This window comes from Pseudophryne corroboree, unplaced genomic scaffold (assembly GCF_028390025.1).
Source record: "Pseudophryne corroboree isolate aPseCor3 unplaced genomic scaffold, aPseCor3.hap2 scaffold_1537, whole genome shotgun sequence".
NCBI lineage: Eukaryota > Metazoa > Chordata > Amphibia > Anura > Myobatrachidae > Pseudophryne > Pseudophryne corroboree.
In genome coordinates this window covers 20,348-47,328 of record NW_026968169.1, presented here as the reverse complement: position 1 = coordinate 47,328, position 26,981 = coordinate 20,348, and the positions used below count along the sequence as shown (strand labels likewise).

At 40.8% G+C, this 26,981-nt stretch overlaps 18 non-coding genes and 1 pseudogene across 18 annotated transcripts; all 19 read right to left on the bottom strand.

Moving 5' to 3' along the window:
• Nucleotides 1-16,480: 16,480 nt before the first annotated feature.
• On the bottom strand, nucleotides 16,481-16,643 carry LOC135000373 (U1 spliceosomal RNA). The gene has a single exon (XR_010202291.1). It is a non-coding gene; the product is annotated as a U1 spliceosomal RNA (small nuclear RNA).
• A 152-nt stretch (nucleotides 16,644-16,795) lies between these two features.
• LOC135000360 (U1 spliceosomal RNA) lies at nucleotides 16,796-16,959 on the bottom strand. Its single transcript, XR_010202279.1, has one exon. It is a non-coding gene; the product is annotated as a U1 spliceosomal RNA (small nuclear RNA).
• Nucleotides 16,960-17,630: 671 nt separating this feature from the next.
• On the bottom strand, nucleotides 17,631-17,793 carry LOC135000367 (U1 spliceosomal RNA). The gene has a single exon (XR_010202285.1). It is a non-coding gene; the product is annotated as a U1 spliceosomal RNA (small nuclear RNA).
• Nucleotides 17,794-17,945: 152 nt separating this feature from the next.
• LOC135000359 (U1 spliceosomal RNA) lies at nucleotides 17,946-18,109 on the bottom strand. The gene has a single exon (XR_010202278.1). It is a non-coding gene; the product is annotated as a U1 spliceosomal RNA (small nuclear RNA).
• A 671-nt stretch (nucleotides 18,110-18,780) lies between these two features.
• Nucleotides 18,781-18,943, bottom strand: LOC135000371 (U1 spliceosomal RNA). The gene has a single exon (XR_010202289.1). It is a non-coding gene; the product is annotated as a U1 spliceosomal RNA (small nuclear RNA).
• Nucleotides 18,944-19,095: 152 nt separating this feature from the next.
• Nucleotides 19,096-19,259, bottom strand: LOC135000363 (U1 spliceosomal RNA). The gene has a single exon (XR_010202281.1). It is a non-coding gene; the product is annotated as a U1 spliceosomal RNA (small nuclear RNA).
• Nucleotides 19,260-19,930: 671 nt separating this feature from the next.
• On the bottom strand, nucleotides 19,931-20,093 carry LOC135000374 (U1 spliceosomal RNA). Its single transcript, XR_010202292.1, has one exon. It is a non-coding gene; the product is annotated as a U1 spliceosomal RNA (small nuclear RNA).
• Nucleotides 20,094-20,245: 152 nt separating this feature from the next.
• Nucleotides 20,246-20,409, bottom strand: LOC135000356 (U1 spliceosomal RNA). The gene has a single exon (XR_010202275.1). It is a non-coding gene; the product is annotated as a U1 spliceosomal RNA (small nuclear RNA).
• Nucleotides 20,410-21,082: 673 nt separating this feature from the next.
• LOC135000372 (U1 spliceosomal RNA) lies at nucleotides 21,083-21,245 on the bottom strand. Its single transcript, XR_010202290.1, has one exon. It is a non-coding gene; the product is annotated as a U1 spliceosomal RNA (small nuclear RNA).
• Nucleotides 21,246-21,397: 152 nt separating this feature from the next.
• Nucleotides 21,398-21,561, bottom strand: LOC135000362 (U1 spliceosomal RNA). Its single transcript, XR_010202280.1, has one exon. It is a non-coding gene; the product is annotated as a U1 spliceosomal RNA (small nuclear RNA).
• A 698-nt stretch (nucleotides 21,562-22,259) lies between these two features.
• Nucleotides 22,260-22,395, bottom strand: LOC135000377 (U1 spliceosomal RNA; annotated as a pseudogene).
• Nucleotides 22,396-22,547: 152 nt separating this feature from the next.
• LOC135000366 (U1 spliceosomal RNA) lies at nucleotides 22,548-22,711 on the bottom strand. The gene has a single exon (XR_010202284.1). It is a non-coding gene; the product is annotated as a U1 spliceosomal RNA (small nuclear RNA).
• Nucleotides 22,712-23,382: 671 nt separating this feature from the next.
• On the bottom strand, nucleotides 23,383-23,545 carry LOC135000369 (U1 spliceosomal RNA). The gene has a single exon (XR_010202287.1). It is a non-coding gene; the product is annotated as a U1 spliceosomal RNA (small nuclear RNA).
• Nucleotides 23,546-23,697: 152 nt separating this feature from the next.
• On the bottom strand, nucleotides 23,698-23,861 carry LOC135000365 (U1 spliceosomal RNA). The gene has a single exon (XR_010202283.1). It is a non-coding gene; the product is annotated as a U1 spliceosomal RNA (small nuclear RNA).
• Nucleotides 23,862-24,532: 671 nt separating this feature from the next.
• On the bottom strand, nucleotides 24,533-24,695 carry LOC135000370 (U1 spliceosomal RNA). The gene has a single exon (XR_010202288.1). It is a non-coding gene; the product is annotated as a U1 spliceosomal RNA (small nuclear RNA).
• Nucleotides 24,696-24,847: 152 nt separating this feature from the next.
• On the bottom strand, nucleotides 24,848-25,011 carry LOC135000358 (U1 spliceosomal RNA). The gene has a single exon (XR_010202277.1). It is a non-coding gene; the product is annotated as a U1 spliceosomal RNA (small nuclear RNA).
• A 671-nt stretch (nucleotides 25,012-25,682) lies between these two features.
• Nucleotides 25,683-25,845, bottom strand: LOC135000375 (U1 spliceosomal RNA). The gene has a single exon (XR_010202293.1). It is a non-coding gene; the product is annotated as a U1 spliceosomal RNA (small nuclear RNA).
• Nucleotides 25,846-25,997: 152 nt separating this feature from the next.
• LOC135000364 (U1 spliceosomal RNA) lies at nucleotides 25,998-26,161 on the bottom strand. Its single transcript, XR_010202282.1, has one exon. It is a non-coding gene; the product is annotated as a U1 spliceosomal RNA (small nuclear RNA).
• A 646-nt stretch (nucleotides 26,162-26,807) lies between these two features.
• On the bottom strand, nucleotides 26,808-26,970 carry LOC135000376 (U1 spliceosomal RNA). The gene has a single exon (XR_010202294.1). It is a non-coding gene; the product is annotated as a U1 spliceosomal RNA (small nuclear RNA).
• Between the last annotated feature and the right edge of the window lie 11 nt (nucleotides 26,971-26,981).

The following is a 26,981-nucleotide window of genomic DNA, read 5'->3' as shown; positions in this document are numbered from 1 at the left end:
TTTGTTTGTTAATTAAAGTAATCCAAAACTGGGATTGATATTTTGGCTCTTTTATTTTTACTTAAAGTACAATAACTTTTACCATTTTAATTTGTTTTAATAGTATATTGACAGTATTGTTTTCTTTCAAAAATCCACTTCATTTTCTTTACCCTATTATTAAAATGGTAATTGACAAAAACAAACTACATTGTCACCAGAAGAGCAATACAAAATGTACAAGTGATATATTAAAATCATCTTTCCAGCTTGAATTTCAATGATGCATTGGGGCAACGATTTTGTGAGAAACATCTTCACCCTTAAATAAAGATTTTCTTAATTCCTTACCTGTGTGCTAATTAGATATCACCTTGTTTTCACATTAAACAGACTTCCACATGAGAAAGCAGCAAGGATGCAGTGGCGTTAATGTTTCCTGCTGTCAACCTGTATTATTTCAGTAGACATTGAAATGAGGATGCATCTTGCTGCCTTTCCAATGAAGCAAGTTTAATTTAGTAATAGGTGAAAAACCATCCTTACAAAGGTGTTAATCAGAGACTTGGCTTTGTGGACACCTTTCAGAGAACAAATTTGTTAGCATAAAAATAAAGCCAGAAAATAAAGAGCTGTTTAATCACTCAATTGGATTTTTCTGCCAGCATATTTTTTTTCTCTGCAACCCACTGCTAAATTGTGCTTCCTAGCTGTTTTTATAAAATCACTGAATCAAATCTAACTCTGATTACATCAGAGAAGGCCAGGTACCCTACACCATAACAGGGGGTTTGAAATTTTGACTTGTCTACTTAAAGATCACCAAAATCTGATAACAAGGTCAATTAGGTCCCTGGGTGGGATTGAACCACCAACCTTTTGGTTAATAGCCGTACATACTAACTGATTGCGCCACAGAGACACTTTGCAAAAGTACATACTGACAAAGGCTAATAAGCATTCATCTAAAACGTTTCCTAGAAAAAATTAATAAAGTCAATAATCTGGAGAGTTTTTGTAAGATGTTTCTTCTATCAACCAACGAAGAAACACATTGGTACTTTCCCATGATGAGTGAGTGCTTCAGGATCTCTTGCACTTACATGTGCAGCAGAGTACAGCAATGGAAGCATGCTGGGCCCATAACCCAGAGGTAGGCAGATTGAAACTATCCTCTGCTATATGCATTTTTTTGTTTGTTAATTAAAGTAATCCAAAACTGGGATTGATATTTTGGCTCTTTTATTTTTACTTAAAGTACAATAACTTTTACCATTTTAATTTGTTTTAATTGTATATTGACAGTATTGTTTTCTTTCAAAAATCCACTTCATTTTCTTTACCCTATTATTAAAATGGTAATTGACAAAAACAAACTACATTGTCACCAGAAGAGCAATACAAAATGTACAAGTGATATATTAAATTCATCTTTCCAGCTTGAATTTCAATGATGCATTGGGTCAACAATTTTGTGAGAAACATCTTCACCCTTAAATAAAGATTTTCTTAATTCCTTGCCTGTGTGCTAATTAGATATCACCTTGTTTTTTTTACATTAAACAGACTTCCACATGAGAAAGCAGCAAGGATGCAGTGGCGTTAATGTTTCCTGGTGTCAACTTGTATTATTTCAGTAGACATTGAAATGAGGATGCATCTTGCTGCCTTTCCAATGAAGCAAGTTTAATTTAGTAATAGGTGAAAAACCATCCTTACAAAGGTGTTAATCAGAGACTTGGCTTTGTGGACACTTTTCAGAGAACAAATTTGTTAGCATAAAAATAAAGCCAGAAAATGAAGAGCTGTTTAATCACTCAATTGGATTTTTCTGCCAGCATATTTTTTTTCTCTGCAACCCACTGCTAAATTGTGCTTCCTAGCTGTTTTTTATAAAATCACTGAATCAAATCTAACTCTGATTACATCAGAGAAGGCCAGGTACCCTACACAATAAGAGGGGGTTTGAAATTTTGACTTGTCTACTTAAATATCACCAAAATCTGATCACAAGGTCAATTACGTCCCTGGGTGGGATTGAACCACCAACCTTTTGGTTAATAGCCGAACACACTAACCGATTGCGCCACAGAGACACTTTGCGAAAAGTACATACTGACAAAGGCTAATAAGCATACATCTAGAACATTTCCTAGAAAAACATTAAAAAATCAATAATCTGGAGAGTTTTTGTAAGATGTTTCTTCCATCAACCAATGAATAAACACATTGGTACTTTCCCATGATGAGTGAGTGCTTCAGGATCTCTTGCACTTACATGTGCAGCAGAGTACAGCAATGGAAGCATGCTGGGCCCATAACCCAGAGGTAGGCAGATTGAAACTATCCTCTGCTATATGCATTTTTTTGTTTGTTAATTAAAGTAATCCAAAACTGGGATTGATATTTTGGCTCTTTTATTTTTACTTAAAGTACAATAACTTTTACCATTTTAATTTGTTTTAATAGTATATTGACAGTATTGTTTTCTTTCAAAAATCCACTTAATTTTCTTTACCCTATTATTAAAATGGTAATTGACAAAAACAAACTACATTGTCACCAGAAGAGCAATACAAAATGTACAAGTGATATATTAAAATCATCTTTCCAGCTTGAATTTCAATGATGCATTGGGGCAACGATTTTGTGAGAAACATCTTCACCCTTAAATAAAGATTTTCTTAATTCCTTACCTGTGTGCTAATTAGATATCACCTTGTTTTCACATTAAACAGACTTCCACATGAGAAAGCAGCAAGGATGCAGTGGCGTTAATGTTTCCTGGTGTCAACCTGTATTATTTCAGTAGACATTGAAATGAGGATGCATCTTGCTGCCTTTCCAATGAAGCAAGTTTAATTTAGTAATAGGTGAAAAACCATCCTTACAAAGGTGTTAATCAGAGACTTGGCTTTGTGGACACCTTTCAGAGAACAAATTTGTTAGCATAAAAATAAAGCCAGAAAATAAAGAGCTGTTTAATCACTCAATTGGATTTTTCTGCCAGCATATTTTTTTTCTCTGCAACCCACTGCTAAATTGTGCTTCCTAGCTGTTTTTATAAAATCACTGAATCAAATCTAACTCTGATTACATCAGAGAAGGCCAGGTACCCTACACCATAACAGGGGGTTTGAAATTTTGACTTGTCTACTTAAAGATCACCAAAATCTGATAACAAGGTCAATTAGGTCCCTGGGTGGGATTGAACCACCAACCTTTTGGTTAATAGCCGTACATACTAACTGATTGCGCCACAGAGACACTTTGCAAAAGTACATACTGACAAAGGCTAATAAGCATTCATCTAAAACGTTTCCTAGAAAAAATTAATAAAGTCAATAATCTGGAGAGTTTTTGTAAGATGTTCCTTCTATCAACCAACGAAGAAACACATTGGTACTTTCCCATGATGAGTGAGTGCTTCAGGATCTCTTGCACTTACATGTGCAGCAGAGTACAGCAATGGAAGCATGCTGGGCCCATAACCCAGAGGTAGGCAGATTGAAACTATCCTCTGCTATATGCATTTTTTTGTTTGTTAATTAAAGTAATCCAAAACTGGGATTGATATTTTGGCTCTTTTATTTTTACTTAAAGTACAATAACTTTTACCATTTTAATTTGTTTTAATAGTATATTGACAGTATTGTTTTCTTTCAAAAATCCACTTCATTTTCTTTACCCTATTATTAAAATGGTAATTGACAAAAACAAACTACATTGTCACCAGAAGAGCAATACAAAATGTACAAGTGATATATTAAAATCATCTTTCCAGCTTGAATTTCAATGATGCATTGGGGCAACGATTTTGTGAGAAACATCTTCACCCTTAAATAAAGATTTTCTTAATTCCTTACCTGTGTGCTAATTAGATATCACCTTGTTTTCACATTAAACAGACTTCCACATGAGAAAGCAGCAAGGATGCAGTGGCGTTAATGTTTCCTGCTGTCAACCTGTATTATTTCAGTAGACATTGAAATGAGGATGCATCTTGCTGCCTTTCCAATGAAGCAAGTTTAATTTAGTAATAGGTGAAAAACCATCCTTACAAAGGTGTTAATCAGAGACTTGGCTTTGTGGACACCTTTCAGAGAACAAATTTGTTAGCATAAAAATAAAGCCAGAAAATAAAGAGCTGTTTAATCACTCAATTGGATTTTTCTGCCAGCATATTTTTTTTCTCTGCAACCCACTGCTAAATTGTGCTTCCTAGCTGTTTTTATAAAATCACTGAATCAAATCTAACTCTGATTACATCAGAGAAGGCCAGGTACCCTACACCATAACAGGGGGTTTGAAATTTTGACTTGTCTACTTAAAGATCACCAAAATCTGATAACAAGGTCAATTAGGTCCCTGGGTGGGATTGAACCACCAACCTTTTGGTTAATAGCCGTACATACTAACTGATTGCGCCACAGAGACACTTTGCAAAAGTACATACTGACAAAGGCTAATAAGCATTCATCTAAAACGTTTCCTAGAAAAAATTAATAAAGTCAATAATCTGGAGAGTTTTTGTAAGATGTTTCTTCTATCAACCAACGAAGAAACACATTGGTACTTTCCCATGATGAGTGAGTGCTTCAGGATCTCTTGCACTTACATGTGCAGCAGAGTACAGCAATGGAAGCATGCTGGGCCCATAACCCAGAGGTAGGCAGATTGAAACTATCCTCTGCTATATGCATTTTTTTGTTTGTTAATTAAAGTAATCCAAAACTGGGATTGATATTTTGGCTCTTTTATTTTTACTTAAAGTACAATAACTTTTACCATTTTAATTTGTTTTAATTGTATATTGACAGTATTGTTTTCTTTCAAAAATCCACTTCATTTTCTTTACCCTATTATTAAAATGGTAATTGACAAAAACAAACTACATTGTCACCAGAAGAGCAATACAAAATGTACAAGTGATATATTAAATTCATCTTTCCAGCTTGAATTTCAATGATGCATTGGGTCAACAATTTTGTGAGAAACATCTTCACCCTTAAATAAAGATTTTCTTAATTCCTTGCCTGTGTGCTAATTAGATATCACCTTGTTTTTTTTACATTAAACAGACTTCCACATGAGAAAGCAGCAAGGATGCAGTGGCGTTAATGTTTCCTGGTGTCAACTTGTATTATTTCAGTAGACATTGAAATGAGGATGCATCTTGCTGCCTTTCCAATGAAGCAAGTTTAATTTAGTAATAGGTGAAAAACCATCCTTACAAAGGTGTTAATCAGAGACTTGGCTTTGTGGACACTTTTCAGAGAACAAATTTGTTAGCATAAAAATAAAGCCAGAAAATGAAGAGCTGTTTAATCACTCAATTGGATTTTTCTGCCAGCATATTTTTTTTCTCTGCAACCCACTGCTAAATTGTGCTTCCTAGCTGTTTTTTATAAAATCACTGAATCAAATCTAACTCTGATTACATCAGAGAAGGCCAGGTACCCTACACAATAAGAGGGGGTTTGAAATTTTGACTTGTCTACTTAAATATCACCAAAATCTGATCACAAGGTCAATTACGTCCCTGGGTGGGATTGAACCACCAACCTTTTGGTTAATAGCCGAACACACTAACCGATTGCGCCACAGAGACACTTTGCGAAAAGTACATACTGACAAAGGCTAATAAGCATACATCTAGAACATTTCCTAGAAAAACATTAAAAAATCAATAATCTGGAGAGTTTTTGTAAGATGTTTCTTCCATCAACCAATGAATAAACACATTGGTACTTTCCCATGATGAGTGAGTGCTTCAGGATCTCTTGCACTTACATGTGCAGCAGAGTACAGCAATGGAAGCATGCTGGGCCCATAACCCAGAGGTAGGCAGATTGAAACTATCCTCTGCTATATGCATTTTTTTGTTTGTTAATTAAAGTAATCCAAAACTGGGATTGATATTTTGGCTCTTTTATTTTTACTTAAAGTACAATAACTTTTACCATTTTAATTTGTTTTAATAGTATATTGACAGTATTGTTTTCTTTCAAAAATCCACTTAATTTTCTTTACCCTATTATTAAAATGGTAATTGACAAAAACAAACTACATTGTCACCAGAAGAGCAATACAAAATGTACAAGTGATATATTAAAATCATCTTTCCAGCTTGAATTTCAATGATGCATTGGGGCAACGATTTTGTGAGAAACATCTTCACCCTTAAATAAAGATTTTCTTAATTCCTTACCTGTGTGCTAATTAGATATCACCTTGTTTTCACATTAAACAGACTTCCACATGAGAAAGCAGCAAGGATGCAGTGGCGTTAATGTTTCCTGGTGTCAACCTGTATTATTTCAGTAGACATTGAAATGAGGATGCATCTTGCTGCCTTTCCAATGAAGCAAGTTTAATTTAGTAATAGGTGAAAAACCATCCTTACAAAGGTGTTAATCAGAGACTTGGCTTTGTGGACACCTTTCAGAGAACAAATTTGTTAGCATAAAAATAAAGCCAGAAAATAAAGAGCTGTTTAATCACTCAATTGGATTTTTCTGCCAGCATATTTTTTTTCTCTGCAACCCACTGCTAAATTGTGCTTCCTAGCTGTTTTTATAAAATCACTGAATCAAATCTAACTCTGATTACATCAGAGAAGGCCAGGTACCCTACACCATAACAGGGGGTTTGAAATTTTGACTTGTCTACTTAAAGATCACCAAAATCTGATAACAAGGTCAATTAGGTCCCTGGGTGGGATTGAACCACCAACCTTTTGGTTAATAGCCGTACATACTAACTGATTGCGCCACAGAGACACTTTGCAAAAGTACATACTGACAAAGGCTAATAAGCATTCATCTAAAACGTTTCCTAGAAAAAATTAATAAAGTCAATAATCTGGAGAGTTTTTGTAAGATGTTCCTTCTATCAACCAACGAAGAAACACATTGGTACTTTCCCATGATGAGTGAGTGCTTCAGGATCTCTTGCACTTACATGTGCAGCAGAGTACAGCAATGGAAGCATGCTGGGCCCATAACCCAGAGGTAGGCAGATTGAAACTATCCTCTGCTATATGCATTTTTTTGTTTGTTAATTAAAGTAATCCAAAACTGGGATTGATATTTTGTCTCTTTTATTTTTACTTAAAGTACAATAACTTTTACCATTTTAATTTGTTTTAATAGTATATTGACAGTATTGTTTTCTTTCAAAAATCCACTTCATTTTCTTTACCCTATTATTAAAATGGTAATTGACAAAAACAAACTACATTGTCACCAGAAGAGCAATACAAAATGTACAAATGATATATTAAATTCATCTTTCCAGCTTGAATTTCAATGATGCATTGGGTCAACAATTTTGTGAGAAACATCTTCACCCTTAATTAAAGATTTTCTTAATTCCTTACCTGTGTGCTAATTAGATATCACCTTGTTTTCACATTAAACAGACTTCCACATGAGAAAGCAGCAAGGATGCAGTGGCGTTAATGTTTCCTGGTGTCAACTTGTATTATTTCAGTAGACATTGAAATGAGGATGCATCTTGCTGCCTTTCCAATGATGCAAGTTTAATTTAGTAATAGGTGAAAAACCATCCTTACAAAGGTGTTAATCAGAGACTTGGCTTTGTGGACACTTTTCAGAGAACAAATTTGTTAGCATAAAAATAAATCCAGAAAATGAAGAGCTGTTTAATCACTCAATTGGATTTTTCTGCCAGCATATTTTTTTTCTCTGCAACCCACTACTAAATTGTGCTTCCTAGCTGTTTTTTATAAAATCACTGAATCAAATCTAACTCTGATTACATCAGAGAAGGCCAGGTACCCTACACAATAAGAGGGGGTTTGAAATTTTGACTTGTCTACTTAAATATCACCAAAATCTGATCACAAGGTCAATTACGTCCCTGGGTGGGATTGAACCACCAACCTTTTGGTTAATAGCCGAACACACTAACCGATTGCGCCACAGAGACACTTTGCAAAAAGTACATACTGACAAAGGCTAATAAGCATACATCTAGAACATTTCCTAGAAAAACATTAAAAAATCAATAATCTGGAGAGTTTTTGTAAGATGTTTCTTCCATCAACCAACGAATAAACACATTGGTACTTTCCCATGATGAGTGAGTGCTTCAGGATCTCTTGCACTTACATGTGCAGCAGAGTACTGCAATGGAAGCATGCTGGACCCATAACCCAAAGGTAGGCAGATTGAAACTATCCTCTGCTATATGCATTTTTTTTTGTTAATTAAAGTAATCCAAAACTGGGATTGATATTTTGGCTCTTTCATTTTTACTTAAAGTACAATAACTTTTACCATTTTAATTTGTTTTAATAGTATATTGACAGTATTGTTTTCTTTCAAAAATCCACTTCATTTTCTTTACCCTATTATTAAAATGGTAATTGACAAAAACAAACTACATTGTCACCAGAAGAGCAATACAAAATGTACAAGTGATATATTAAAATCATCTTTCCAGCTTGAATTTCAATGATGCATTGGGGCAACGATTTTGTGAGAAACATCTTCACCCTTAAATAAAGATTTTCTTAATTCCTTACCTGTGTGCTAATTAGATATCACCTTGTTTTCACATTAAACAGACTTCCACATGAGAAAGCAGCAAGGATGCAGTGGCGTTAATGTTTCCTGGTGTCAACCTGTATTATTTCAGTAGACATTGAAATGAGGATGCATCTTGCTGCCTTTCCAATGAAGCAAGTTTAATTTAGTAATAGGTGAAAAACCATCCCTACAAAGGTGTTAATCAGAGACTTTGCTTTGTGGACACTTTTCAGAGAACAAATTTGTTAGCATAAAAATAAAGCCAGAAAATGAAGAGCTGTTTAATCACTCAATTGGATTTTTCTGCCAGCATATTTCTTTTTCTCTGCAACCCACTGCTAAATTGTGCTTCCTAGCTGTTTTTATAAAATCACTGAATCAAATCTAACTCTGATTACATCAGAGAAGGCCAGGTACCCTACACCATAACAGGGGGTTTGAAATTTTGACTTGTCTACTTAAAGATCACCAAAATCTGATAACAAGGTCAATTACGTACCTGGGTGGGATTGAACCACCAACCTTTTGGTTAATAGCCGTACACACTAACTAATTGCGCCACAGAGACACATTGCAAAAGTATATACCGACAAGGGCTAATAAGCATTCATCTAAAACGTTTCCTAGAAAAACTTTAAAAAGTCAATAATCTGGAGAGTTTTTGTAAGATGTTTCTTCCATCAACCAACGAAGAAACACATTGGTACTTTCCCATGATGAGTGAGTGCTTCAGGATCTCTTGCACTTACATGTGCAGCAGAGTACTGCAATGGAAGCATGCTGGGCCCATAACCCAGAGGTAGGCAGATTGAAACTATCCTCTGCTATATGCATTTTTTTTTTGTTAATTAAAGTAATCCAAAACTGGGATTGATATTTTGGCTCTTTTATTTTTACTTAAAGTACAATAACTTTTACCATTTTAATTTGTTTTAATAGTATATTGACAGTATTGTTTTCTTTCAAAAATCCACTTCATTTTCTTTACCCTATTATTAAAATGGTAATTGACAAAAACAAACTACATTGTCACCAGAAGAGCAATACAAAATGTACAAGTGATATATTAAAATCATCTTTCCAGCTTGAATTTCAATGATGCATTGGGGCAACGATTTTGTGAGAAACATCTTCACCCTAATATAAAGATTTTCTTAATTCCTTACCTGTGTGCTAATTAGATATCACCTTGTTTTCGCATTAAACAGACTTCCACATGAGAAAGCAGCAAGGATGCAGTGGCGTTAATGTTTCCTGGTGTCAACTTGTATTATTTCAGTAGACATTGAAATGAGGATGCATCTTGCTGCCTTTCCAATGAAGCAAGTTTAATTTAGTAATAGGTGAAAAACCATCCCTACAAAGGTGTTAATCAGAGACTTGGCTTTGTGGACACTTTTCAGAGAACAAATTTGTTAGCATAAAAATAAATCCAGAAAATGAAGAGCTGTTTAATCACTCAATTGGATTTTTTTTGCCAGCATATTTTTTTTCTCTGCAACCCACTGCTAAATTGTGCTTCCTAGCTGTTTTTTTATAAAATCACTGAATCAAATCTAACTCTGATTACATCAGAGAAGGCCAGGTACCCTACACAATAAGAGGGGGTTTGAAATTTTGACTTGTCTACTTAAATATCACCAAAATCTGATCACAAGGTCAATTACGTTCCTGGGTGGGATTAAACCACCAACCTTTTGGTTAATAGCCTTACACACTAACCAATTGCACCACAGAGACACTTTGCAAAAAGTACATACTGACAAAGGCTAATAAGCATTCATCAAGAACGTTTCCTAGAAAAACTTTAAAAAGTCAATAATCTGGAGAGTTTTTGTAAGATGTTTCTTCCATCAACCAATGAAGAAACACATTGGTACTTTCCCATGATGAGTGAGTGCTTCAGGATCTCTTGCACTTACATGTGCAGCAGAGTACTGCAATGGAAGCATGCTGGGCCCATAACCCAGAGATAGGCATATTGAAACTATCCTTTGCTATATGCATTTTTTTTGTTAATTAAAGTAATCCAAAACTGGGATTGATATTTTTGCTCTTTTATTTTTACTTAAAGTACAATAACTTTTACCATTTTAATTTGTTTTAATAGTATATTGACAGTATTGTTTTCTTTCAAAAATCCACTTAATTTTCTTTACCCTATTATTAAAATGGTAATTGACAAATACAAACTACATTGTCACCAGAAGAGCAATACAAAATGTACAAGTGATATATTAAAATCATCTTTCCAGCTTGAATTTCAATGATGCATTGGGGCAACGATTTTGTGAGAAACATCTTCACCCTTAAATAAAGATTTTCGTAATTCCTTACCTGTGTGCTAATTAGATATCACCTTGTTTTCACATTAAACAGACTTCCACATGAGAAAGCAGCAAGGATGCAGTGGCGTTAATGTTTCCTGGTGTCAACCTGTATTATTTCAGTAGACATTGAAATGAGGATGCATCTTGCTGCCTTTCCAATGAAGCAAGTTTAATTTAGTAATAGGTGAAAAACCATCCCTACAAAGGTGTTAATCAGAGACTTGGCTTTGTGGACACTTTTCAGAGAACAAATTTGTTAGCATAAAAATAAACCAGAAAATGAAGAGCTGTTTAATCACTCAATTGGATTTTTTTGCCAGCATATTTTTTTTCTCTGCAACCCACTGCTAAATTGTGCTTCCTAGCTGTTTTTTTATAAAATCACTGAATCAAATCTAACTCTGATAACATCAGAGAAGGCCAGGTACCCTACACAATAAGAGGGGGTTTGAAATTTTGACTTGTCTACTTAAATATCACCAAAATCTGATCACAAGGTCAATTACGTCCCTGGGTGGGATTGAACCACCAACCTTCTGGTTAATAGCCTTACACACTAACCAATTGCACCACAGAGACACTTTGCAAAAGTACATACTGACAAAGGCTAATAAGCATTCATCTAGAACGTTTCCTAGAAAAACTTTAAAAAGTCAATAATCTGGAGAGTTTTTGTAAGATGTTTCTTCCATCAACCAATGAAGAAACACATTGGTACTTTCCCATGATGAGTGAGTGCTTCAGGATCTCTTGCACTTACATGTGCAGCAGAGTACTGCAATGGAAGCATGCTGGGCCCATAACCCTGAGGTAGGCAGATTGAAACTATCCTTTGCTATATGCATTTTTTTTGTTAATTAAAGTAATCCAAAACTGGGATTGATATTTTTGCTCTTTTATTTTTACTTAAAGTACAATAACTTTTACCATTTTAATTTGTTTTGATAGTATATTGACAGTATTGTTTTCTTTCAAAAATCCACTTAATTTTCTTTACCCTATTATTAAAATGGTAATTGACAAAAACAAACTACATTGTCACCAGAAGAGCAATACAAAATGTACAAGTGATATATTAAAATCATCTTTCCAGCTTGAATTTCAATGATGCATTGGGGCAACGATTTTGTGAGAAACATCTTCACCCTTAAATAAAGATTTTCTTAATTCCTTACCTGTGTGCTAATTAGATATCACCTTGTTTTCACATTAAACAGACTTCCACATGAGAAAGCAGCAAGGATGCAGTGGCGTTAATGTTTCCTGGTGTCAACCTGTATTATTTCAGTAGACATTGAAATGAGGATGCATCTTGCTGCCTTTCCAATGAAGCAAGTTTAATTTAGTAATAGGTGAAAAACCATCCCTACAAAGGTGTTAATCAGAGACTTGGCTTTGTGGACACTTTTCAGAGAACAAATTTGTTAGCATAAAAATAAAGCCAGAAAATGAAGAGCTGTTTAATCACTCAATTGGATTTTTTTGCCAGCATATTTCTTTTTCTCTGCAACCCACTGCTAAATTGTGCTTCCTAGCTGTTTTTATAAAATCACTGAATCAAATCTAACTCTGATTACATCAGAGAAGGCCAGGTACCCTACACCATAACAGGGGGTTTGAAATTTTGACTTGTCTCCTTAAAGATCACCAAAATCTGATCACAAGGTCAATTACGTCCCTGGGTGTGATTGAATTACCAACCTTTTGGTTAGTAGCCGTACACACTAACTGATTGCGCCACAGAGACACTTTGCAGAAGTAAATACTGACAAAGGCTAATAAGCATTCATCTAAAACGTTTCCTAGAAAAACTTTAAAAAGTCAATAATCTGGAGAGTTTTTGTAAGATGTTTCTTCCATCAACCAACGAAGAAACACATTGGTACTTTCCCATGATGAGTGAGTGCTTCAGGATCTCTTGCACTTACATGTGCAGCAGAGTACAGCAATGGAAGCATGCTGGGCCCATAACCCAGAGGTAGGCAGATTGAAACTATCCTCTGCTATATGCATTTTTTTTTGTTAATTAAAGTAATCCAAAACTGGGATTGATATTTTGCCTCTTTTATTTTTACTTAAAGTACAATAACTTTTACCAATTAATTTGTTTTAATAGTATATTGACAGTATTGTTTTCTTTCAAAAATCCACTTAATTTTCTTTACCCTATTATTAAAATGGTAATTGACAAAAACAAACTACATTGTCACCAGAAGAGCAATACAAAATGTACAAGTGATACATTAAAATCATCTTTCCAGCTTGAATTTCAATGATGCATTGGGGCAACGATTTTGTGAGAAACATCTTCACCCTTAAATAAAGATTTTCTTAATTCCTTGCTTGTGTGCTAATTAGATATCACCTTGTTTTCACATTAAACAGACTTCCACATGAGAAAGCAGCAAGGATGCAGTGGCGTTAATGTTTCCTGGTGTCAACTTGTATTATTTCAGTAGACATTGAAATGAGGATGCATCTTGCTGCCTTTCCAATGAAGCAAGTTTAATTTAGTAATATGTGAAAAACCATCCCTACAAAGGTGTTAAACAGAGACTTGGCTTTGTGGACACTTTTCAGAGAACAAATTTGTTAGCATAAAAATAAAGCCAGAAATGAAGAGCTGTTTAATCACTCAATTGGATTTTTTTGCCAGCATATTTCTTTTTCTCTGCAACCCACTGCTAAATTGTGCTTCCTATCTGTTTTTATAAAATCACTGAATCAAATCTAACTCTGATTACATCAGAGAAGGCCAGGTACCCACACCATAACAGGGGGTTTGAAATTTTGACTTGTCTACTTAAATATCACCAAAATCTGATCACAAGGTCAATTACATCCCTGGGTGGGATTGAACCACCTACCTTTTGGTTAATAGCCGAACACACTAACCGATTGCGCCACAGAGACACTTTGCAAAAAGTTCATACTGACAAAGGCTAATAAGCATTCATCTAGAACGTTTCCTAGAAAAACTTTAAAAAGTCAATAATCTGGAGAGTTTTTGTAAGATGTTTCTTCCATCAACCAACGAAGAAACACATTGGTACTTTCCCATGATGAGTGAGTGCTTCAGGATCTCTTGCACTTACATGTGCAGCAGAGTACTGCAATGGAAGCATGCTGGGCCGATAACCCAGAGGTAGGCAGATTGAAACTATCCTCTGCTATATGCATTTTTTTTTAATTAAAGTAATCCAAAATTGGGATTGATATTTTAGCTCTTTTATTTTTACTTAAAGTACAATAACTTTTACCATTTTAATTTGTTTAATAGTATATTGACAGTATTGTTTTCTTTCAAAAATCCACTTAATTTTCTTTACCCTATTATTAAAATGGTAATTGACAAAAACAAACTACATTGTCACCAGAAGAGCAATACAAAATGTACAAGTGATATATTAAAATCATCTTTCCAGCTTGAATTTCAATGATGCATTGGGGCAACGATTTTGTGAGAAACATCTTCACCCTTAAATAATGATTTTCTTAATTCCTTACCTGTGTGCTAATTAGATATCACCTTGTTTTCACATTAAACAGACTTCCACATGAGAAAGCAGCAAGGATGCAGTGGCGTTAATGTTTCCTGGTGTCAACCTGTATTATTTCAGTAGATATTGAAATGACGATGCATCTTGCTGCCTTTCCAATGAAGCAAGTTTAATTTAGTAATAGGTGAAAAACCATCCCTACAAAGGTGTTAAACAGAGACTTGGCTTTGTGGACACTTTTCAGAGAACAAATTTGTTAGCATAAAAATAAAGCCAGAAAATGAAGAGCTGTTTAATCACTCAATTGGATTTTTTTGCCAGCATATTTCTTTTTCTCTGCAACCCACTGCTAAATTGTGCTTCCTATCTATTTTTATAAAATCACTGAATCAAATCTAACTCTGATTACATCAGAGAAGGCCAGGTACCCACACCATAACAGGGGGTTTGAAATTTTGACTTGTCTACTTAAATATCACCAAAATCTGATCACAAGGTCAATTACATCCCTGGGTGGGATTGAACCACCTACCTTTTGGTTAATAGCCGAACACACTAACCGATTGCGCCACAGAGACACTTTGCAAAAAGTTCATACTGACAAAGGCTAATAAGCATTCATCTAGAACGTTTCCTAGAAAAACTTTAAAAAGTCAATAATCTGGAGAGTTTTTGTAAGATGTTTCTTCCATCAACCAACGAAGAAACACATTGGTACTTTCCCATGATGAGTGAGTGCTTCAGGATCTCTTGCACTTACATGTGCAGCAGAGTACTGCAATGGAAGCATGCTGGGCCGATAACCCAGAGGTAGGCAGATTGAAACTATCCTCTGCTATATGCATTTTTTTTTAATTAAAGTAATCCAAAATTGGGATTGATATTTTAGCTCTTTTATTTTTACTTAAAGTACAATAACTTTTACCATTTTAATTTGTTTAATAGTATATTGACAGTATTGTTTTCTTTCAAAAATCCACTTAATTTTCTTTACCCTATTATTAAAATGGTAATTGACAAAAACAAACTACATTGTCACCAGAAGAGCAATACAAAATGTACAAGTGATATATTAAAATCATCTTTCCAGCTTGAATTTCAATGATGCATTGGGGCAACGATTTTGTGAGAAACATCTTCACCCTTAAATAATGATTTTCTTAATTCCTTACCTGTGTGCTAATTAGATATCACCTTGTTTTCACATTAAACAGACTTCCACATGAGAAAGCAGCAAGGATGCAGTGGCGTTAATGTTTCCTGGTGTCAACCTGTATTATTTCAGTAGATATTGAAATGACGATGCATCTTGCTGCCTTTCCAATGAAGCAAGTTTAATTTAGTAATAGGTGAAAAACCATCCCTACAAAGGTGTTAATCAGATACTTGGCTTTGTGGACACTTTTCAGAGAACAAATTTGTTAGCATAAAAATAAAGCCAGAAAATGAAGAGCTGTTTAATCACTCAATTGGATTTTTTTGCCAGCATATTTCTTTTTCTCTGCAACCCACTGCTAAATTGTGCTTCCTAGCTGTTTTTTTTATAAAATCACTTAATCAAATCTAACTCTGATTACATCAGAGAAGGCCAGGTACCCTACACCACAAGAGGGGGTTTGAAATTTTGACTTGTCTACTTAAAGATCACCAAAATCTGATAACAAGGTAAATTACGTCCCTGGGTGGGATTGAACCACCAATCTTTTGGATAATAACCGAACACACTAACTGATTGCGCCACAGTGACACTTTGCAAACGTACATTCTGACAAACGCTAATAAGCATTCATCTAGAACGTTTCCTAGAAAAACTTTAAAAAGTCAATAATCTGGAGAGTTTTTGTAAGATGTTTCTTCCATCAATCAACGAAGAACATTCAAGCTGATTTCTTGCAGCAGCTGGGCACTGTAACAGCTCCAGAGCTGCTCTGTAAGGCAACTAAAAGGGTGTGGGCCCTGCAGCACTACCTGTAGTTCGCATTGTGCGTTGGAAGGCACAAAGTAAGCAGACGGGAGAAGTCAGGATAGTGCGCAAGGGCATAGAAGGGAGCGGCTCAAGAAAAGAGAAGTGGAAACAGACAGCAAACTAGGCTGGAGAAAGACCTGAGACAAAGAGATCTGAATTATACGAGAGCCGACCAGGGGAAACACAAATTATGCAGTCGAGTTTCCCACATTTGGGGAAATCGCTGGAGCAGCACACACAGAGTGCAATGGGTGAGCCTTGCCCTGGGAGAAGCACCTTCATGATCATAGTATCTCACCTGGCAGGTAAGTAGGAGTTGGGCAAGAGCTGAGGAGGGTCGCTGCTCGGGCAAACCCCTGTCAAGTGAAGGAGATCCAACTGAGGCAGCACAAGAGAACTCTCGAAAGAAGAACAAGGCTAGAGGAAGATCTGAGACACAGAAATCTGGCTTTTGCCAGAGCTGACCAGAGGAAAGCACAAACACAGTCCCCCACTACCACAAATAATGCAGTCGAGTTTCCCACATTTGGGGAAATCACAGGGGTCAGCATACCCAGAATGCAATGAATGAACCTCACCCTGGGAGAACAATCTTCATGACCATGGTATCTCCTATGCAAAATAAGTATGATTTGGGATAGGGCTGGGGAGGGCCGCTGCTCAGGCACATCTCTGTCAAGTAAAGGAGATTCAACTGAGGCAGCACAAGGGAACTCTCATCTGGGGACAACAACTGCAGGTAGAACACATATTTTCAGATGAACATGGGAGGGCAGAAGGCTGCCTAATACTGAAGCACCCCCAAACAACAAACCAAATGCAACAACTAGTACAAGCATTCCTGGGGGAAGGCCTGCAGCAGATGGATTTGCATATGGTGATGTCATCCAAGCAGTGGGTCAAAGTTGGCTTCAACCCTCATCTGCATATGAAAAGAAAAAAGGGATGTGCAGGGCATGGCATCCTTTTGTGGCGCTTGGATGACCCTTAATTCGCATTAAACATCTCCACCCTCCTTCGGTGTGGGGCTCATGTTGGCTATGCCCCAGCCCCTGAAGCATTCAAGATGATTTCTTGCAGCAGCTGGGCACTGTAACAGCTCCAGAGCTGTTCTGTAAAGCATGTAAAAGGGTGTGGGCCCTGCAGCACTACCTGTAGTATGCATTGTGCGTTGGAAGGCACAAAGTAAGCAGACGGGAGAGGTCAGGATAGTGCGCAAGGGCATAGAAGGGAGCGGCTCAAGAAAAGAGAAGTGGAAACAGACAGCAAACTAGGCTGGAGAAAGACCTGAGACAAAGAGATCTGAATTATACGAGAGCCGACCAGAGGAAACACAAATTATGCAGTCAAGTTTCCCACATTTGGGGAAATCGCAGGAGCAGCACACCCAGAGTGCAATGGGTGAGCCTTTCCCTGGGAGAAGCACCTTCCTGATCATAGTATCTCACCTGGCAGGTAAGTAGGAGTTGGGCTAGAGCTAGGGAGGGTCGCTGCTCGGGCACCCCCCTGTCAAGTGAAGGAGATCCAACTGAGGCAGCTCAAGGGAACTCTCGAAAGAAGAACAAGGCTAGAGGAAGATCTGAGACAAAGAAATCTGACTTTTACCAGAGCTGAGCAGAGGAAAGCACAAACACAGTCCCCCACTACCACAAATAATGCAGTCGAGTTTCCCACATTTGGGGAAATCACAGGGGTCAGCATACCCAGAATGCAATGAATGAACCTCACCCTGGGAGAACAATCTTCATGACCATGGTATCTCCTATGCAAAATAAGTATGATTTGGGATAGGGCTGGGGAGGGCCGCTGCTCAGGCACATCTCTGTCAAGTAAAGGAGATTCAACTGAGGCAGCACAAGGGAACTCTCATCTGGGGACAACAACTGCAGGGAGAACACATATTTTCAGATGAACATGGGAGGGCAGAAGGCTGCCTAATACTGAAGCACCCCCAAACAACAAACCAAATGCAACAACTAGTGCAAGCATTCCTGGGGGAAGGCCTGCAGCAGATTGATTTGCATATGGTAATGCCATCCAAGCAGTGGGTCAAAGTTGGCTTCAACCCTCGTCTGCATATGAAAAGAGAAAAGGGGCGTGCAGGGCATGGCGGCCTTTTGCGGCGCTTGGGTGACCCTTAGTTCGCATTAAACACCCCCACCCTCCTTCGGTGTGGGGCTCATGTTGGCAATGCCCCAGCCCCTGAAGCATTCAAGCTGATTTCTTGCAGCAGCTGGGCACTGTAACAGCTCCAGAGCTGCTCTGTGAGGCAAGTAAAAGGGTGTGGGCCCTGCAGCACTACCTGTAGTTTGCATTGTGTGTTGGAAGGCACAAAGTAAGCAGACGGGAGAAGTCAGGATAGTGCGCAAGGGCATAGAAGGGAGCGGCTCAAGAAAAGAGAAGTGGAAACAGACAGCAAACTAGGCTGGAGAGAGACCTGAGACAAAGAGATCTGAATTATACGAGAGCCGACCAGAGGAAACACAAATTATGCAGTCAAGTTTCCCACATTTGGGGAAATCACAGGGGCAGCACACCCAGAGTGCAATGGGTGAGCCTTGCCCTGGGAGAAGCACCTACATGATCATAGTATCTCACCTGGCAGGTAAGTAGGAGTTGGGCTAGAGCTGCGAAGGGTCGCTGCTCGGGTACCCCCCTGTCAAGTGAAGGAGATCCAACTGAGGCAGCACAAGGGAACTCTCGAAAGAGGAACAAGGCTAGAGGAAGATCTGAGACAAAGAAATCTGATTTTTACCAGAGTTGACCAGAAGAAAGCACAAACACAGTCCCCCACTACCACAAATAATGCAGTTGAGTTTCCCACATTTGGGGAAATCACAGGGGTCAGCATACCCAGAATGCAATGAATGAACCTCACCCTGGGAGAACAATCTTCATGACCATGGTATCTCCTATGCAAAATAAGTATGATTTGGGATAGGGCTGGGGAGGGCCGCTGCTCAGGCACATCTCTGTCAAGTAAAGGAGATTCAACTGAGGCAGCACAAGGGAACTCTCATCTGGGGACAACAACTGCAGGGAGAACACATATTTTCAGATGAACATGGGAGGGCAGAAGGCTGCCTAATACTGAAGCACCCCCAAACAACAAACCAAATGCAACAACTAGTGCAAGCATTCCTGGGGGAAGGCCTGCAGCAGATGGATTTGCATATGGTGATGTCATCCAAGCAGTGGGTCAAAGTTGGCTTCAACCCTCGTCTGCATATGAAAAGAAAAAAGGGATGTGCAGGGCATGGCGTCCTTTTGTGGCGCTTGGATGACCCCTAATTCGCATTAAACATCTCCACCCTCCTTCGGTGTGGGGCTCATGTTGGCTATGCCCCAGCCCCTGAAGCATTCAAGATGATTTCTTGCAGCAGCTGGGCACTGTAGCAGCTCCAGAGCTTCTCTGTAAAGCATGTAAAAGGGTGTGGGCCCTGCAGCACTACCTGTAGTATGCATTGTGCGTTGGAAGGCACAAAGTAAGCAGACGGGAGAGGTCAGGATAGTGCGCAAGGGCATAGAAGGGAGCGGCTCAAGAAAAGAGAAGTGGAAACAGACAGCAAACTAGGCTGGAGAAAGACCTGAGACAAAGAGATCTGAATTATATGAGAGCCGACCAGAGGAAACACAAATTATGCAGTCAAGTGTCCCACATTTGGGGAAATCGCAGGAGCAGCACACCCAGAGTGCAATGGGTGAGCCTTGCCCTGGGAGAAGCACCTTCCTGATCATAGTATCTCACCTGGCAGGTAAATAGGAGTTGGGCTAGAGCTGGGGAGGGTCGCTGCTCGTGCACCCCACTGTCAAGTGAAGGAGATCCAACTGAGGCAGCACAAGGGAACTCTCGAAAGAAGAACAAGGCTAGAGGAAGATCTGAGACAAAGAAATCTGACTTTTACCAGAGCTGACCAGAGGAAAGCACAAACACAGTCCCCCACTACCACAAATAATGCAGTTGAGTTTCCCACATTTGGGGAAATCACAGGGGTCAGCATACCCAGAATGCAATGAATGAACCTCACCCTGGGAGAACAATCTTCATGACCATGGTATCTCCTATGCAAAATAAGTATGATGTGGGATAGGGCTGGGGAGGGCCGCTGCTCAGGCACATCTCTGTCAAGTAAAGGAGATTCAACTGAGGCAGCACAAGGGAACTCTCATCTGGGGACAACAACTGCAGGGAGAACACATATTTTCAGATGAACATGGGAGGGCAGAAGGCTGCCTAATACTGAAGCACCCCCAAACAACAAACCAAATGCAACAACTAGTGCAAGCAATCCTGGGGGAAGGCCTGCAGCAGATTGATTTGCATATGGTAATGCCATCCAAGCAGTGGGTCAAAGTTGGCTTCAACCCTCGTCTGCATATCAAAAAAGAGAAAAGGGGCGTGCAGGGCATGGCGGCCTTTTGCGGCGCTTGGATGACCCCTAGTTTGCATTAAACACCTCCACCCTCCTTCGGTGTGGGGCTCATGTTGGCTATGCCCCAGCCCCTGAAGCATTCAAGCTGATTTCTTGCAGCAGCTGGGCACTGTAACAGCTCAAGAGCTGCTCTGTAAGGCAAGTAAAAGGGTGTGGGCCCTGCAGCACTACCTGTAGTTTGCATTGTGCATTGGAAGGCACAAAGTAAGCAGACGGGAGAAGTCAGGATAGTGCGCAAGGGCATAGAAGGGAGCGGCTCAAGAAAAGAGAAGTGGAAACAGACAGCAAACTAGGCTGGAGAGAGACCTGAGACAAAGAGATCTGAATTATACGAGAGCCGACCAGGGGAAACACAAATTATGCAGTCAAGTGTCCCACATTTGGGGAAATTGCAGGAGCAGCACACCCAGAGTGCAATGGGTGAGCCTTGCCCTGGGAGTAGCACCTTCATGATCATAGTATCTCACCTGGCAGGTAAGTAGGAGTTGGGCTAGAGCTGGGGAGGGTCGCTGCTCGGGCACCCCCCTGTCAAGTGAAGGAGATCCAACTGAGGCAGCACAAGGGAACTCTTGAAAGAGGAACAAGGCTAGAGGAAGATCTGAGACAAAGAAATCTGACTTTTATCAGAGCTGACCAGAGGAAAGCACAAACACAGTCCCCCTCTACCACAAATAATGCAGTCGAGTTTCCCACATTTGGGGAAATCACAGGGGTCAGCATACCCAGAATGCAATGAATGAACCTCACCCTGGGAGAACAATCTTCATGACCATGGTATCTCCTATGCAAAATAAGTATGATTTGGGATAGGGCTGGGGAGGGCCGCTGCTCAGGCACATCTCTGTCAAGTAAAGGAGATTCAACTGAGGCAGCACAAGGGAACTCTCATCTGGGGACAACAACTGCAGGGAGAACACATATTTTCAGATGAACATGGGAGGGCAGAAGGCTGCCTAATACTGAAGCACCCCCAAACAACAAACCAAATGCAACAACTAGTACAAGCATTCCTGGGGGAAGGCCTGCAGCAGATGGATTTGTATAGGGTGATGTCATCCAAGCAGTGGGTCAAAGTTGGCTTCAACCCTCATCTGCATATGAAAAGAGAAAAGGGGCGTGCAGGGCATGGCGGTCTTTTGCGGCGCTTGGATGACCCCTAGTTCGCATTAAACACCTCCACCCTCATTCGGTGTGGGGCTCATGTTGGCTATGCCCCAGCCCCTGAAGCATTCAAGCTGATTTCTTGCAGCAGCTGGGCACTGTAACAGCTCCAGAGCTGCTCTGTAAGGCAAGTAAAAGGGTGTGGGCCCTGCAGCACTACCTGTAGTTCGCATTGTGCGTTGGAAGGCACAAAGTAAGCAGACGGGAGAAGTCAGGATAGTGCGCAAGGGCATAGAAGGGAGCGGCTCAAGAAAAGAGAAGTGGAAACAGACAGCAAACTAGGCTGGAGAGAGACCTGAGACAAAGAGATCTGAATTATATGAGAGCCGACCAAGGGAAACACAAATTATGCAGTCAAGTTTCCCACATTTGGGGAAATCAAAGGGGCAGCACACCCAGAGTGCAATAGGTGAGCCTTGCCCTGGGAGAAGCACCTACATGATCATAGTATCTCACCTGGCAGGTAAGTAGGAGTTGAGCTAGAGCTGGGGAGGGTCGCTGCTCGGGCACCCCCCTGTCAAGTGAAGGAGATCCAACTGAGGCAGCACAAGGGAACTCTCGAAAGAAGAACAAGGCTAGAGGAAGATCTGAGACAAAGAAATCTGACTTTTGCCAGAGCTGACCAGAGGAAAGCACAAACACAGTCCCCCTCTACCACAAATAATGCAGTCGAGTTTCCCACATTTGGGGAAATCACAGGGGTCATCATACCCAGAATGCAATGAATGAACCTCACCCTGGGAGAACAATCTTCATGACCATGATATCTCCTATGCAAAATAAGTATGATTTGGGATAGGGCTGGGGAGGGCCGCTGCTCAGGCACATCTCTGTCAAGTAAAGGCGATTCAACTGAGGCAGCACAAGGGAACTCTCATCTGGGGACAACAACTGCAGGGAGAACACATATTTTCAGATGAACATGGGAGGGCAGAAGGCTGCCTAATACTGAAGCACCCCCAAACAACAAACCAAATGCAACAACTAGTACAAGCATTCCTGGGGGAAGGCCTGCAGCAGATGGATTTGCATATGGTGATGTCATCCAAGCAGTGGGTCAAAGTTGGCTTCAACCCTCGTCTGCATATGAAAAGAAAAAAGGGATGTGCAGGGCATGGCGGCCTTTTGCGGCGCTTGCATGACCCCTAATTCGCATTAAACACCTCCACCCTCCTTCGGTGTGGGGCTCATGTTGGCTATGCCCCAGTACCTGAAGCATTCAAGCTGATTTCTTGCAGCAGCTGGGCACTGTAACAGCTCCAGAGCTGCTCTGTAAGGCATCTAAAAGGGTGTGGGCCCTGCAGCACTACCTGTAGTTCGCATTGTGCGTTGGAAGGCACAAAGTAAGCAGACGGGAGAAGTCAGGATAGTGCGCAAGGGCATAGAAGGGAGCGGTTCAAGAAAAGAGAAGTGGAAACAGACAGCAAACTAGGCTGGAGAGAGACCTGAGACAAAGAGATCTGAATTATACGAGAGCCGACCAGAGGAAACACAAATTATGCAGTCAAGTGTCCCACATTTGGGGAAATCGCAGGAGCAGCACACCCAGAGTGCAATGGGTGAGCCTTGCCCTGGGAGAAGCACCTTCCTGATCATAGTATCTCACCTGGCAGGTAAGTAGGAGTTGAGCTAGAGCTGGGGAGGGTCGCTGCTCGGGCACCCCCCTGTCAAGTGAAGGAGATCCAACTGAGGCAGCACAAGGGAACTCTCGAAAGAAGAACAAGGCTAGAGGAAGATCTGAGACAAAGAAATCTGACTTTTACCAGAGCTGACCAGAGGAAAGCACAAACACAGTCCCCCTCTACCACAAATAATGCAGTCGAGTTTCCCACATTTGGGGAAATCACAGGGGTCATCATACCCAGAATGCAATGAATGAACCTCACCCTGGGAGAACAATCTTCATGACCATGATATCTCCTATGCAAAATAAGTATGATTTGGGATAGGGCTGGGGAGGGCCGCTGCTCAGGCACATCTCTGTCAAGTAAAGGCGATTCAACTGAGGCAGCACAAGGGAACTCTCATCTGGGGACAACAACTGCAGGGAGAACACATATTTTCAGATGAACATGGGAGGGCAGAAGGCTGCCTAATACTGAAGCACCCCCAAACAACAAACCAAATGCAACAACTAGTACAAGCATTCCTGGGGGAAGGCCTGCAGCAGATGGATTTGCATATGGTGATGTCATCCAAGCAGTGGGTCAAAGTTGGCTTCAACCCTCGTCTGCATATGAAAAGAAAAAAGGGATGTGCAGGGCATGGCGTCCTTTTGTGGCGCTTGGATGACCCTTAATTCGCATTAAACATCTCCACCCTCCATCGGTGTGGGGCTCATGTTGGCTATGCCCCAGCCTCTGAAGCATTCAAGATGATTTCTTGCAGCAGCTGGGCACTGTAACAGCTCCAGAGCTGTTCTGTAAAGCATGTAAAAGGGTGTAGGCCCTGCAGCACTACCTGTAGTATGCATTGTGCGTTGGAAGGCACAAAGTAAGCAGACGGGAGAGGTCAGGATAGTGCGCAAGGGCATAGAAGGGAGCGGCTCAAGAAAAGAGAAGTGGAAACAGACAGCAAACTAGGCTGGAGAAAGACCTGAGACAAAGAGATCTGAATTATACGAGAGCCGACCAGAGGAAACACAAATTATGCAGTCAAGTTTCCCACATTTGGGGAAATCGCAGGAGCAGCACACCCAGAGTGCAATGGGTGAGCCTTGCCCTGGGAGAAGCACCTACATGATCATAGTATCTCACCTGGCAGGTAAGTAGGAGTTGGGCTAGAGCTGGGGAGGGTCGCTGCTCGGGCACCCCCCTGTCAAGTGAAGGAGATCCAACTGAGGCAGCACAAGGGAACTCTCGAAAGAAGAACAAGGCTAGAGGAAGATCTGAGACAAAGAAATCTGACTTTTACCAGAGCTGAGCAGAGGAAAGCACAAACACAGTCCCCCACTACCACAAATAATGCAGTCGAGTTTCCCACATTTGGGGAAATCACAGGGGTCAGCATACCCAGAATGCAATGAATGAACCTCACCCTGGGAGAACAATCTTCATGACCATGGTATCTCCTATGCAAAATAAGTATGATTTGGGATAGGGCTGGGGAGGGCCGCTGCTCAGGCACATCTCTGTCAAGTAAAGGAGATTCAACTCAGGCAGCACAAGGGAACTCTCATCTGGGGACAACAACTGCAGGGAGAACACATATTTTCAGATGAACATGGGAGGGCAGAAGGCTGCCTAATACTGAAGCACCCCCAAACAACAAACCAAATGCAACAACTAGTGCAAGCATTCCTGGGGGAAGGCCTGCAGCAGATTGATTTGCATATGGTAATGCCATCCAAGCAGTGGGTCAAAGTTGGCTTCAACCCTCGTCTGCATATGAAAAGAGAAAAGGGGCGTGCAGGGCATGGCGGCCTTTTGCGGCGCTTGGGTGACCCTTAGTTCGCATTAAACACCCCCACCCTCCTTCGGTGTGGGGCTCATGTTGGCAATGCCCCAGCCCCTGAAGCATTCAAGCTGATTTCTTGCAGCAGCTGGGTACTGTAACAGCTCCAGAGCTGCTCTGTAAGGCAAGTAAAAGGGTGTGGGCCCTGCAGCACTACCTGTAGTTTGCATTGTGTGTTGGAAGGCACAAAGTAAGCAGACGGGAGAAGTCAGGATAGTGCGCAAGGGCATAGAAGGGAGCGGCTCAAGAAAAGAGAAGTGGAAACAGACAGCAAACTAGGCTGGAGAGAGACCTGAGACAAAGAGATCTGAATTATACGAGAGACGACCAGGGGAAACACAAATTATGCAGTCAAGTTTCCCACATTTGGGGAAATCACAGGGGCAGCACACCCAGAGTGCAATGGGTGAGCCTTGCCCTGGGAGAAGCACCTACATGATCATAGTATCTCACCTGGCAGGTAAGTAGGAGTTGGGCTAGAGCTGGGGAGGGTCGCTGCTCGGGTACCCCCCTGTCAAGTGAAGGAGATCCAACTGAGGCAGCACAAGGGAACTCTCGAAAGAGGAACAAGGCTAGAGGAAGATCTGAGACAAAGAAATCTGATTTTTACCAGAGTTGACCAGAAGAAAGCACAAACACAGTCCCCCACTACCACAAATAATGCAGTCGAGTTTCCCACATTTGGGGAAATCACAGGGGTCAGCATACCCAGAATGCAATGAATGAACCTCACCCTGGGAGAACAATCTTCATGACCATGGTATCTCCTATGCAAAATAAGTATGATTTGGGATAGTGCTGGGGAGGGCCGCTGCTCAGGCACATCTCTGTCAAGTAAAGGAGAGTCAACTGAGGCAGCACAAGGGAACTCTCATCTGGGGACAACAACTGCAGGGAGAACACATATTTTCAGATGAACATGGGAGGGCAGAAGGCTGCCTAATACTGAAGCACCCCCAAACAACAAACCAAATGCAACAACTAGTGCAAGTATTCCTGGGGGAAGGCCTGCAGCAGATGGATTTGTATATGGTGATGTCATCCAAGCAGTGGGTCAAAGTTGGCTTCAACCCTCGTCTGCATATGAAAAGAAAAAAGGGATGTGCAGGGCATGGTGTCCTTTTGTGGCGCTTGGATGACCCCTCCTTCGGTGTGGGGCTCATGTTGGCTATGCCCCAGCCCCTGAAGCATTCAAGATGATTTCTTGCAGCAGCTGGGAACTGTAACAGCTCCAGAGTTGCTCTGTAAAGCATGTAAAAGGGTGTGGGCCCTGCAGCACTACCTGTAGTATGCATTGTGCGTTGGAAGGCACAAAGTAAGCAGACGGGAGAGGTCAGGATAGTGCGCAACTTCATAGAAGGGAGCGGCTCAAGAAAAGAGAAGTGGAAACAGACAGCAAACTAGGCTGGAGAAAGACCTGAGACAAAGAGATCTGAATTATATGAGAGACGACCAGAGGAAACACAAATTATGCAGTCAAGTGTCCCACATTTGGGGAAATCGCAGGAGCAGCACACCCAGAGTGCAATGGGTGAACCTTGCCCTGGGAGAAGCACCTTCCTGATCATAGTATCTCACCTGGCAGGTAAATAGGAGTTGGGCTA